Source organism: Macrotis lagotis, chromosome X (genome assembly GCF_037893015.1).
Source record: "Macrotis lagotis isolate mMagLag1 chromosome X, bilby.v1.9.chrom.fasta, whole genome shotgun sequence".
NCBI lineage: Eukaryota > Metazoa > Chordata > Mammalia > Peramelemorphia > Peramelidae > Macrotis > Macrotis lagotis.
The window spans coordinates 779,096-790,327 of NC_133666.1; positions in this window are offsets into that span (position 1 = coordinate 779,096).

Here is an 11,232-nt window from a genome sequence, read left to right on the forward strand (position 1 = left end):
AGGCAAATGTGTTTTCCCCTGGAAGGCTGGCCCCTGGCTGGTCCTATTGGTTTGTTCCTTTGTCTTCTTCTACTTGCAGTATCTCCTGCTTTTGTCCTGGGCCAGCAACAACCTCTTCAGCACGGGAATTCATACTACTTCCCTGGGGTGTGCCCGTTGGCCCCCAGCTCTCAGAAGTTGTTTTGGACGTTGCAATCGTGGATGGGCCTTGTGTCCACCACGCAGTAACATGAAGGGCCACTGTGTCCTTCAGCTTCTGGCATAAAGTCTTGCTCTTGTCCTGGAGAATGGAATTGAAGCCCATTTTCTGCGACTCAGGATAGCATCTTCTTCCAGCCATTGACCACCTTGTACCACCAAGCCCGGGAAGTTGGCTTGTGATGAGGACCATCCAGCATCTTGGTGTGCTACCCTGTCGCTCTTCACCTGTGTTCTCCGTGGGTGCGGTTGTGCCCAATTCTTAGTCAATCTGAGAAATCCTCAACTCAGTCTTGCTCATCTGAGAGAATTCCTACATTCAACCGCTCCTTTGATAGCCTCAAGCCATGAGAGCAATTCCTTAGCCAGGCAGAATCTTTTTACAAGCAATAAGACCAGTGTGGTCAACCATGAGTGTGCAGTGCTTTTCCTGTTTCCCTTTGTGTATTCAAAGAAAAATGGGCTGCAATCTGACTCAGGTTGCTGTGTTGAGCTTTGTAATAGTGTCAGCCCTTCAATTATTAAATGACATGTCTTTGTGTTTTCTTTCTAGATGCCCTCATAATGAGAAGGATTCTAAGTGTCTTGTTCATGGAGAACAATGGCCAGAAAATAACATCCCAACCTGTGCCCTGAAGTCTCTAGTAAATGGATCCTATTATAGCAGCTGGCTACTTTCCTTTGATTCTGCCCATGAGGAATCATTATTCAAACTCGGAAAAGTATTGGTGGAATTCATAGATTTTTTGAATAGGTTTCAAGATCTAGGATGGTCTAGATAGTGATAAGGGAGAGATAAAGGAATAGCAAAACAACCTTGCCTGGGCCATTGTCAGAGAAGACTTACCTGGTCTTGAACTAGAGTCCAATGCAAGTTTTTGATTCTTGCCTCTCATCCAGATGGCAAAAAGTGATCTCCCTTCAGCTATGCTCTTACCAGGGTGAAGCCCAAGGAAGTCAGGATACAAATTTTACATTAAAAAATAATAATTATGAATAGGCACATTCCCCACCCAAGATTACAATGGTTCTTTTGTTTCAGTCATAATTCTCTTCTTAAAGTCAATTTACATCTCTCCCCAGATTCTTTCTTTTACATTCAAATTTCCCCTGCATCATTCCCATTCCTCAATCATTTAAGACCAGAATCTTCTGGGCCTTTCAGAGTCCATTTGGTGATGAATGATATACAGTGAGCGTTTCATTGAGGCAGGGACAAGGGAATGATTGGTTGGCATAGCTGGTTGGCATCCTGTAGAGTCTGGTGTTCGAGCTATACAGCTAAGAGAAACAAAACTCAAGGGAAAAAATTGGGTGGCTAGGTGGTGTAGTGGATAGAGCACTGGCCCTGGAGTCAGGAGTACCTGAGTTCAAATCCAACCTCAGACACTTAATATTTACCTAACTGTGTGGCCTTGGGCAAGTCATTTAACGCAATTTAGCTTTCTAAACCGTAAAAAAACCATACTGGAGTTATTGTCATAGAAAAGGCTATTTAGCAGAGGTCTAGTAATTTAGGAAATAACTGGTTCACTCAGGGGTAAGAATTATACTTTTATAATCCTAAGCCAGTATCAAGATATCTTTTATAAGGACATGGGTTCCAATATAACAGAATTGTTGATAGATGCCACATAAATTGCAAACAGAAGCTCAAATATTATAAACAAATGTACTGAAAAAAGCATTTTGAAAACTGCACGTTTCCATAAAGTACTTTTCTATGGCTTTGGCCATGTTTAGAGGGAACAAAAAATTCCAGCTGAAGAGTAGATCTCTCTTTAAAGCAGTTAAATATGCCAATAGGCATTTCCTGATCCACTGGCTCACTCTCATACTTATTTATGATGCACCTGCTATGATCATGGCAATATGTTATTACAGAGGAGAACAGGACACGAGAACATGTTCTCTTATACAGGCAATATTTTTCAGTGCACCAGGTGAGGGAACTTTTTTAAATTTATTTTTTTATTCTCATTTTGTACAAATGTTTTTTTACATTAATAAAATATTCTTGCTTACAAGTAAATAAAATACCCCTCCTCCCCCATGAATATAGATAGACTTGCTTGGGCGAAAAAAGTAAAGGGGAGAGAAAAAAATTAAAATTAAAAAAAATAATAGTAATAATTGTAGGTATGGCCAGGTGGTTCAATGGACAAAGCACCAGCCCTGGAGCCACAAGCACCCGAGCCCATATCCAGCCTCGTAAACCCAACAATCACCTATCCATGTGACGTGAAAGCCACACAATCCCCACTGCCCTGCAAAAACCAAAAAGAAGAAAAAAAAAAAAAGACCCAAAATAAAATAAAATAGTAATAATAGTAGGGGTGGCTGGGTGGCAGACAGAGCATTGGCCCTTGAGCCAGGAGCACCTGGGTCCAAATCCGGCCCCAGACACCCAAAGATCACCCTGCTATGTGGCCCCAGGCAGGCCATCCAGCCCCACTTGCCCTGCATCCTCCCCCAAATAATAATAACAAAAAATGTGCTTGAGTCTTTGTTCCAACACCAACAACTCTGTTATGGGTGGATCTCATTCTTTATGATAAGTCCATCACAAAAGTTACTTCCATATTTTTCCAACATTGCCATTGCTGATCACAACTCCATGAGGGAACTTTTAAAAGAATTCTACCCTAGTTGAGGCTAGGGTCTTTCTTTCAAAGTCACTTCATCTCCAGCATTTAACATCAAACCCCATAGGGCTAAATGTCTTCAATGGCATATTGTCTTTCTATTTCATTATACCTGATGTTAGGCACATCAATATGTTATAATATAGCAATTACCTATAGCCAGAGCTTCAGGTGGTTTGAGCACTAAGGAGAATCAAATGTGTTCCAGGCTGAAATCTGGTATAAGAGATCCAGGAAAAGACAAATAAAATCATAATTCATTTGTTGCTCACGTAGCTAAGGACAGTGCTGTAAATGAAATGAGATAAACAGATCTTGAGATATCAAAACAATAATCCTAATTCATATATATATATATATATATATGCAGATTTTAACAAAATCAACTTTTTGCAATGAACCCATTTAGTTATTGATATATAAAAGTACTAAACATCTCCTCTTCTGGCTAGGAGATTGCCCATCATCTCCATACTTTTCACATAATAATTGACCAGAGAGTGTCACAGAAAATTTGAGTCTACATCATGTTACATAGGTGCTTTTTCCTCAAAGCAAATAACCACAGTTTAGTCCTAGTTTACATATATAGCTAGACATTTCTGTACATAAACTTTTAACTAATAGCCATCTTCAAAAATACAGATTATTACTTTCAGAATTCTAAAAACCTTAGAACAGCTTAGGTAACCTTAAATTTCTAACATGTGTAATTGATGCCAATGCAAGAAAATAGTAAAAACAACCTGGCATTCAAGGCAATTAACATGAGTTATTATGCATGAATCCACAGATTTATCCCAGAAGGGGGTCATAATTTGTGACATTTCCCTTACCACCCCTTCAAAATGATCACATGTTAATTCCAGGCTCTAACATTTCAGTATTCAAATAGCTTACATCTTCACAAGAGAACCAAACACTGTTAGGATTTCTTTGAAGTTACAAAAGAAAATCACATAACTGTTAAATACATATATCTTCCCCTTCCATAAACATATGATGAGAGACAATGAGATAAAGATTACAAACTTTCTTCCTTTACCACAAAAGACCTTGTGAGATTGTTGACAATTACCAGTATTGATTTAGCATTATAATAGGTCAGATTACAAAATTTAGTACAATATTGCTCTTCTCCAAAAGAAATCAATAAATTATGATTCAATAATACCAAATTCCTTGATGTTCAATTTACCCTGTTATTTTCGTTCTTAATAACACATATAAATTCTTAAGACTTGTTACAAAACTTAGGTGACTAAATTACTCTCAGATAGTTTCTTTTTTATTTAAACAAAGGGTAGTGACCTTTTCCTATCAAGACCTTCCTGACCTCTTTACAAAGTATCTTGAGGTCAGGGAGTCTGAATTTAAATCATTTCAAACTTTGCCACTCACACACTTTCAAATTGTATAAGCAGATAGGCTCAGATCCTAACTTCATTAATTCCTTAAGAGTAGACCCTTTCAAGCAATTAAAATTCAAAACTCAAACTCAAAGGAGTAAAATTTAACTTTGCCTACCTATTTCAGATCTGAATTGCACACACACACACAGACACAGGCACAAACAACAGAAACAACTCTCTTGTATCAAATTTACCTAGCTGAGGTTGATACCCTGGGTCAGTACCAGATCTCAGACTATAGAAACATTTTTCCACCTCTGTAGGCCAGTAGAGAGATGATGCAAAAACTTCCCACTGATGTTTAAATACACATATACAAACATATAGCTGTATTATATTTTTTGAATGTGCCAATTATGACCAGTCAAAAAATAACTTTTAGAATCAATCAGAATTTCTTGAGGAACATCTTACATATTCACTAAGATTTTGAAATAGCCAACCAATAGTTAAATTGTATGCATTCTTAAGTAACTTTATAAAGTTCAACTCCAGCTATTAGCAGTGGCTTAATTTAAGGAAGAAATCTGAACATCCTGGTCCCAGAAAAAGTGATCTTCCCCTTTTCTTTAATTAATTGACCCGAGGCTTCCAAATCATTCTTCCCATTTCCCCTTCCCCCTCCCAAGTGTGGGACTTTCTCAGCCCAGCTAAATGGGGCTTGGAATTGATAAACACCTGTAGCCTAAGAAAAATGTGATCATTGCCCGACCTCCCCCTCCTCCCCAAACCAGGAAGAAAGCATGTGGGTCCCCTGTTTTCTAAAGCAAGTTTTTTTGGGGGGGGTGTCTTACCCTTCTTGCACTGAAGCATGCATTCCATCTGAGGCATAGGTTTAAGTTTCAAAGTTCTAAAAAGGAAGATTTCCTTCTCCCTCCTTCCTCCCTCTGAAGAGAGTGGGGCGGCAGAGAATGAGAGAGAGCAAAAGAGAAAAAGAGTTCCACCCAAACATAATTTCCAGGAGCTCAGGTGTTTTGCTTTTCTCAAATCTAATTCCTTGCAGGGAGCAAGCACACAGCTGGGGGATGAGTATTGGTACCAGATTTTCCCCACATTTTAATTCTCTAAAAATTTATAGGTAGGGAAACATGTCACTTGGACATATGCTGAACATCCTTCCTTAACAACCCTCACTCACAGTGGGGTATAAACCAAACACACCTCAGAACTGCCATTTCTCTGGTCAGTCTGAATAGGAAAGGTTCACAAGAGGGCTACTGCCAACACCACATGGGTTTAGCTTTGATGACAAGCCACAAACTCAGCCTTTTTCCATTTTCCAGAAAAAGGTAACCACAGAAGAGGGCTAGAGGTCCATTAAGGAAAGGAAAGAAAGACAAGGTGAAAGAAGAGGATAGGAGAAAGGGAAGGAAAGGGAAAAAAAGAAAGGAAAGGAAGGAGCAGAAAGGAAAAGGAGGAAAGGACTGGAAAAAGGAAAGGAAAGGACAAAGGAGAATGGGGAAAGCAAAGGGGGAAAGGAAAAACAAAGGAGAAAAGAATGGAAATAGGAAAGGAGAAAGGATAGGATGAAGTAAAGGAGGCTTATGTTAGAATTTTGGGACTAAACAACTGGAATTACCCTTGGGTTCTCTTTGCTCCACAAAGCCTGCCTTCTCCTTTCTGCAAGTGAGTCCTTAATCTACAGGGATTTTCCACTGGGGCCTCAGGGTCTAAATGTAGAGAAATGAACCAAATATTCTGAAATGCATTTTCCACTGCAAGATACCACCTGTCTTGCCTTAATCCCTCTAACCTTTTCTGCCTTTGTCTTCTCCTTCCAGAATTCCCTTGAAATTGGCCGAGGCCAACAGCATCCTTGGCATGAGAATACACCCAGGTTTTTGAGATGATTGCCCAGCTTTCTCATTTGTCAGGCTGCTTTTCCTTCCCATGGCAGAGAAAAATTTTTAAGATGGAAATATTTGATGGCCCTGGTGTCCAAATCAGGTCAAGTCCTGGAAAACAAAAGAATCTTCTGGCAGAATGGCTACCCCCATGTAATGGCCATGGAGGTCATTTTTCCTTCTGCATCCATGGGCTTCTTCCTTGTTATGTCTGTAACCCAAAACTCCAGTCCAGGAAGTAGACTTGACTTTAGGGCATCTAGTCATCCTTTGATATTAGAAACCAACATCTACTTGGGGTCTTTTTTTTTTCTACGTCGTCCTTCACAGTGCTTCTGTCAAATTCTGTGTAATCCAGGGGATCCTTATCTCAGTCCCCATCAGCTGCAAGAATCTTCTAGTTTGGAGAGAGTTTCCATCACTCCTTTGATCCCTGTAATCCATGAGAACCTTCCATTGGCATGGCAGAATTTTTCCATCATTGAGAAAGAGAGAATGCCTGTTCCACTAGGGTACCTGTTTGTGTGCTGCTTTTCCTGGTGGCTATCCTACATTGCCCCTTCAGCCTGCTATCTTCCCCGTGTTCCAGTATTCTTCTTTCTACTGGAGGTAGCCCTTGTAGCATGACGGGCAAAGCATTTGTCTTCCCTTCCCTCTAGCGTATTGTTTTGGCAGATGTTAAATGTCATTCAGTTTGAACCATTGCCAGACAATATGATCTGGCACATGCAGTCAAAGCCTTTTCCTCTCTCCAGTAAGTAATGATATTGGCAAGTTTTCCTTCTGTTATCCCAAGGATCATCTGTCACCTTTTTGAGATGCCGAGTCCAGCGTCCTCCTCAAAACTACTGTCTAACCAAGGACTATTACCTTTAATTTAAAAAAAATGTCTTATGTAATTCTGGTTTATCTCATACTATATGTTTCTTCCTTAAGGATATGATTTCTCTCTTATTACATTCAACTTAGATCAATGGATACTATGGGAATGATGTAAAGACTAGCAAACTGCCTTCTGTGGGGGGTGGGGGAGGGAAGCGAGATTGTGGAAAAAATTGTAAAACTCAAAATTAATAAAACCTTTCTAAAATTAAAAAAAAACCACTGTCAAACTTCCTTGGCCCTATTTGCCATCCTGTCAGGATTGTGAGCTCAAAGACCCAAGACACTAGGGGACTCCCTTTCCAACTCTTTTTGATGATGGTGCAAGAGACTTCTTTTCTCTTTCCCTTTAGCAATGCCCCATTGGTCAAGTTTTTTTTAATGTTTGTCCTGCCTGCTTCATGATTTCTTTTCCTTTTAGTAAGAAATGAATGCCTTATTAAAAACTCAGAAAGTCATTAGTGAAGCAAAAAGGATCTTCCTTTGTGTCATTCTTATGAATGGTTGACCTGAAAGGAGGCACACACTTGGTGAACAAACCCTCAAGTTTTTATTCCCTGTCCTGAAATGCAGGTCCCTTTCCTTGTCCCCATTGACCATGTACTTCCTAGGTTACAGCCTATCCGAAACATTTAATTCCCTCATTTGAATCTCTTCCATGGATTAAATTTTCTTCTTCTCCATTATACATCAAATTAATTATAATTGGTTTCTACCAGTCGCACATATCTAGTATGGAAATGAAAATCACTTCTTACATTCTCTCCTCTTCTTTCATCTGTAATTTCTTTTCCACATCCTACTCCAATTTCTTAAATTGATTTAACAATCTTTTCCCTTGTCCTGTATTTTGTCTAGTAAATAAAGTTTATTCTGCTTATACTGAACAGACATTTGCTTGGTAATGGTAGCAAAGAATTGGAAATTGAGGGGATGCCCATAAATTGGGGAATGGTTGAACAAGTTATGGTATGTGAATGTGATGGAGTACTATTGTTCTTTAAGGAACCATGAATGGTCAGACTCTAGAGAAGCATGGAAAGAATTACAGAAACTGATGGTGAGCTTTAACAACAATATTGTCAGTTGATCTACTTTGATGGATGCAGCTCCTCTCAGCAGTTCAGAGAGCTAGGACAACCCTGGAAGACCCGTTATAGACAACACCATCCACATCCAGATGGAAAAAAAATACAAAATCTGAATGAACACTATGTTCTCTTTTTTAAAATTTCTCTTGGTTTTCCTTCCTATCCCCTGATTTTCTTTCTTTTTCCTTAGTCCTAATTTCTTATACAAAAATGACTAATATGTAAACATGTTAAACACAAACATAAATGTTTGCCACTGAGAGAAGGGGGATAGGAAGGGAGGGTGAAAGAGTGTTGTGTAACATAAATATTCATGTGGATGAATGTTGAAAAACTTTCATAATATGTAATTGGAAAAATAATATATCAATAAGAAAAAAGGAATGACAGTACAATAGCTACCTCCTATCATGGTTCAGACACCCCCTTTTTCTGACAACTTTCTGTCCAATGACATCTTATTCTCCCACACCATTCTGCTTGTGACATCAAGTTGACTGGATATTCTTTTAACTGGATCCCTGATGTAGTTAATAAACCTCTGTTGGTTATAACATATAATTAATCCAATCCAATACATTTTTGTTAAATGGTTATCCATCAAATTGAAATTACTCAAATCCAGAGGCTACCTGATTCTGGATATACTATCCAGTTAAATTCTTTTTATTATTTTTGCAAGACAATGGAATTAAGTGATTTGCCCAAGATCATGCAGCTAAGTATTAAGTGTCTGAGGTCACATTTGAACTCAAGTCCTCCTGACTCCAGGGCCAGTGCTCTATTCACAGCATCATCTTGCTGTTCCTTTCAGATCGTTTTTTTTTTTTTTGCAAGGCAATGGGGTTAATAACTTGCTCAAGGTCACACAGCTAGGTAATTATTCAGTGTCTGAGGCCAAATTTGAACTCAGGTCCTCCTGACCCCAGGACTGGTGCTCTTATCTACTGCATCACCTAGCTGCACCCAGATAAAAATTCTTCAGATCCATGTGGTAAACTCCTACTCCTTCTAATTCAATAGTTTGTTTCTTACTTTTCTTTTTCAAATACCAGGATAAAAGGAATAGCCAATTGAACTAATACATAGGTGCCTTTCAAATCTGAGGGAAGTGTAGTCTTAAGATTTTGCCTTCACAATACTACCACTGGTCTCCCCTGGGGACACTCAAGGCAGAGTAATTTCTTGACTTGTCCTCAGTCATATTCCATGGCCCTATACAAATATCCAATTCTTCCAGGTCTCTGGTAGCATTCACACCCTGTAGTGAGAGGCAGGCTGTGATCCATAGAAATGGAAACAGGAGTGAAAGGGACTTACAAGTATCTCTTTACCATGCAGTTTTATCCTGATATAGTGCAACCAATCACCTCATTCCTTGTTTGTTTTTCATCCATCCCAATGGGAAGGGAACTATCTATGCCACCAGTTGACCTGAAGTACAGACATAAGTCACTTTAACTTTTAGCATATTTTTTATCCATTCTACCCAGGCATATGTGTCCCTATATCCTGTTTCTAGTCCTATAATCTGTCTCAGACTCTTATCTTCAATTACCTTCACAATTTCAGGGACATTGAGGGGTTGCCATTCTTCTACCAGGAACACTAAAGTTGAACTGGATTGTCCTGGGTTGCTAGGTCTTGTACTATTATACTAAATCTTGCTACTGGGTCTCTTTCTGTTATTTCTACTCCAAACCCATAGGTCCAATTCACCTCTCATTCTACATCTTTTATGGTCATCATTATGGAGTCACATCGTAAATCCTGACAATCTGTCCCTAGTAATGGGAAGACAACAAACATGATGGGGTGGCTAGGTGGCACAGTGGATAGAGCCCTGGCCCTGGAGTCAGGAGTACCTGAGTTCAAATCCAGACTCAGATACTTAAAATTACCTAGCTGTGTGGCCTTGGGCAAGCCACTTAACACCATTGCCTTGCAAAAACCTAAAAAAAAACCCATCAAAAAAAGACAACAAACATGAGGTCCACTTAAAATTACAGAGATCAAAAAAGGGGTAGTCCCCTTTGATTAAATAACCCATACAAATAGATGCAAGAAGGAGAAGGCAAGCAATGAGGTAAACTTCTGGTCCGATTTTTCTTTCTTCTGGAAACATCTGATGTCCTTTTATATCTCCAGTTTCTATTACAGAGGTCGTCTTCCTTTCTAGTAGAAGAACTTAACACAACTTTTAAACAGGTCAAAACTCATGTCATTAATTGAAAATAAAACTCACACTTCTTAGATCATGACACTTTACGATTTGACTTGCCCACTATCATGTTGATATACACAGAAAATTCAGTGACAAATAGGAATTAACCGAGTTTTGCTTTTGACATTATCTTTTTCCCCATTTGAAGGATGCTTCTCCACTTAATAAAATAAACTCCTTAAGGATTCCACTACAAAAGTGAACTTGCTAAAGACTGCCAAATTAACTTGAGCTTGTCACACATACATTTGATAATCATTTTAGAATAGCGAGTATTCAGTAAGTGATTTATAAATGCAAGTTTTAACTTTATTCTAATATTTAAAAATAAATAAAAAATTCTTAACTGAAAATGAATTTCTCTTGGAAATAATATCTTTCTAATATCTTTAGTTGAGTGACATTCCTTTGCTTAAAGCAGAACTAGAGACTGTCATAATAGAGAATAGCTTGATGTCATAAAAAACTTCTTATGCTTCACTTAAATGTTCCCTTGTCATTGTAAAAAAATTAAGGACCTTAATTCTCACAGGAACATATAGCTGACAAATGGCAAGGCTATATATTAACCTAGTTGGCTATTAGGATTTAGATAAATGTAGACTGACTTAAATTTCTACACCTTATTTCAATATAGACCACCTGACATGATTACAGCAATTTACTACAAAGATCAGGGATATCTGGAAATTTTTTTTAAAAAATTATTTAAATGTCAGTTTCCAGGCAGAGGTGGGCAGCTAGGTGGTGCAATGAATCAAGCACTGGCCTTGGAGTCAGAAGGACAGGAGTTTGAATCCAACCTCAGACACGTGACACTAGTGTGACCTTGGACAAGTCACTTCACCCCAACTGCCTCACATCTAGGGCCATCTGCAGGCATCCTGATTCATATCTGGCCACTGGACCCAGATGGCTCTGGACAAAGTGAAGTTA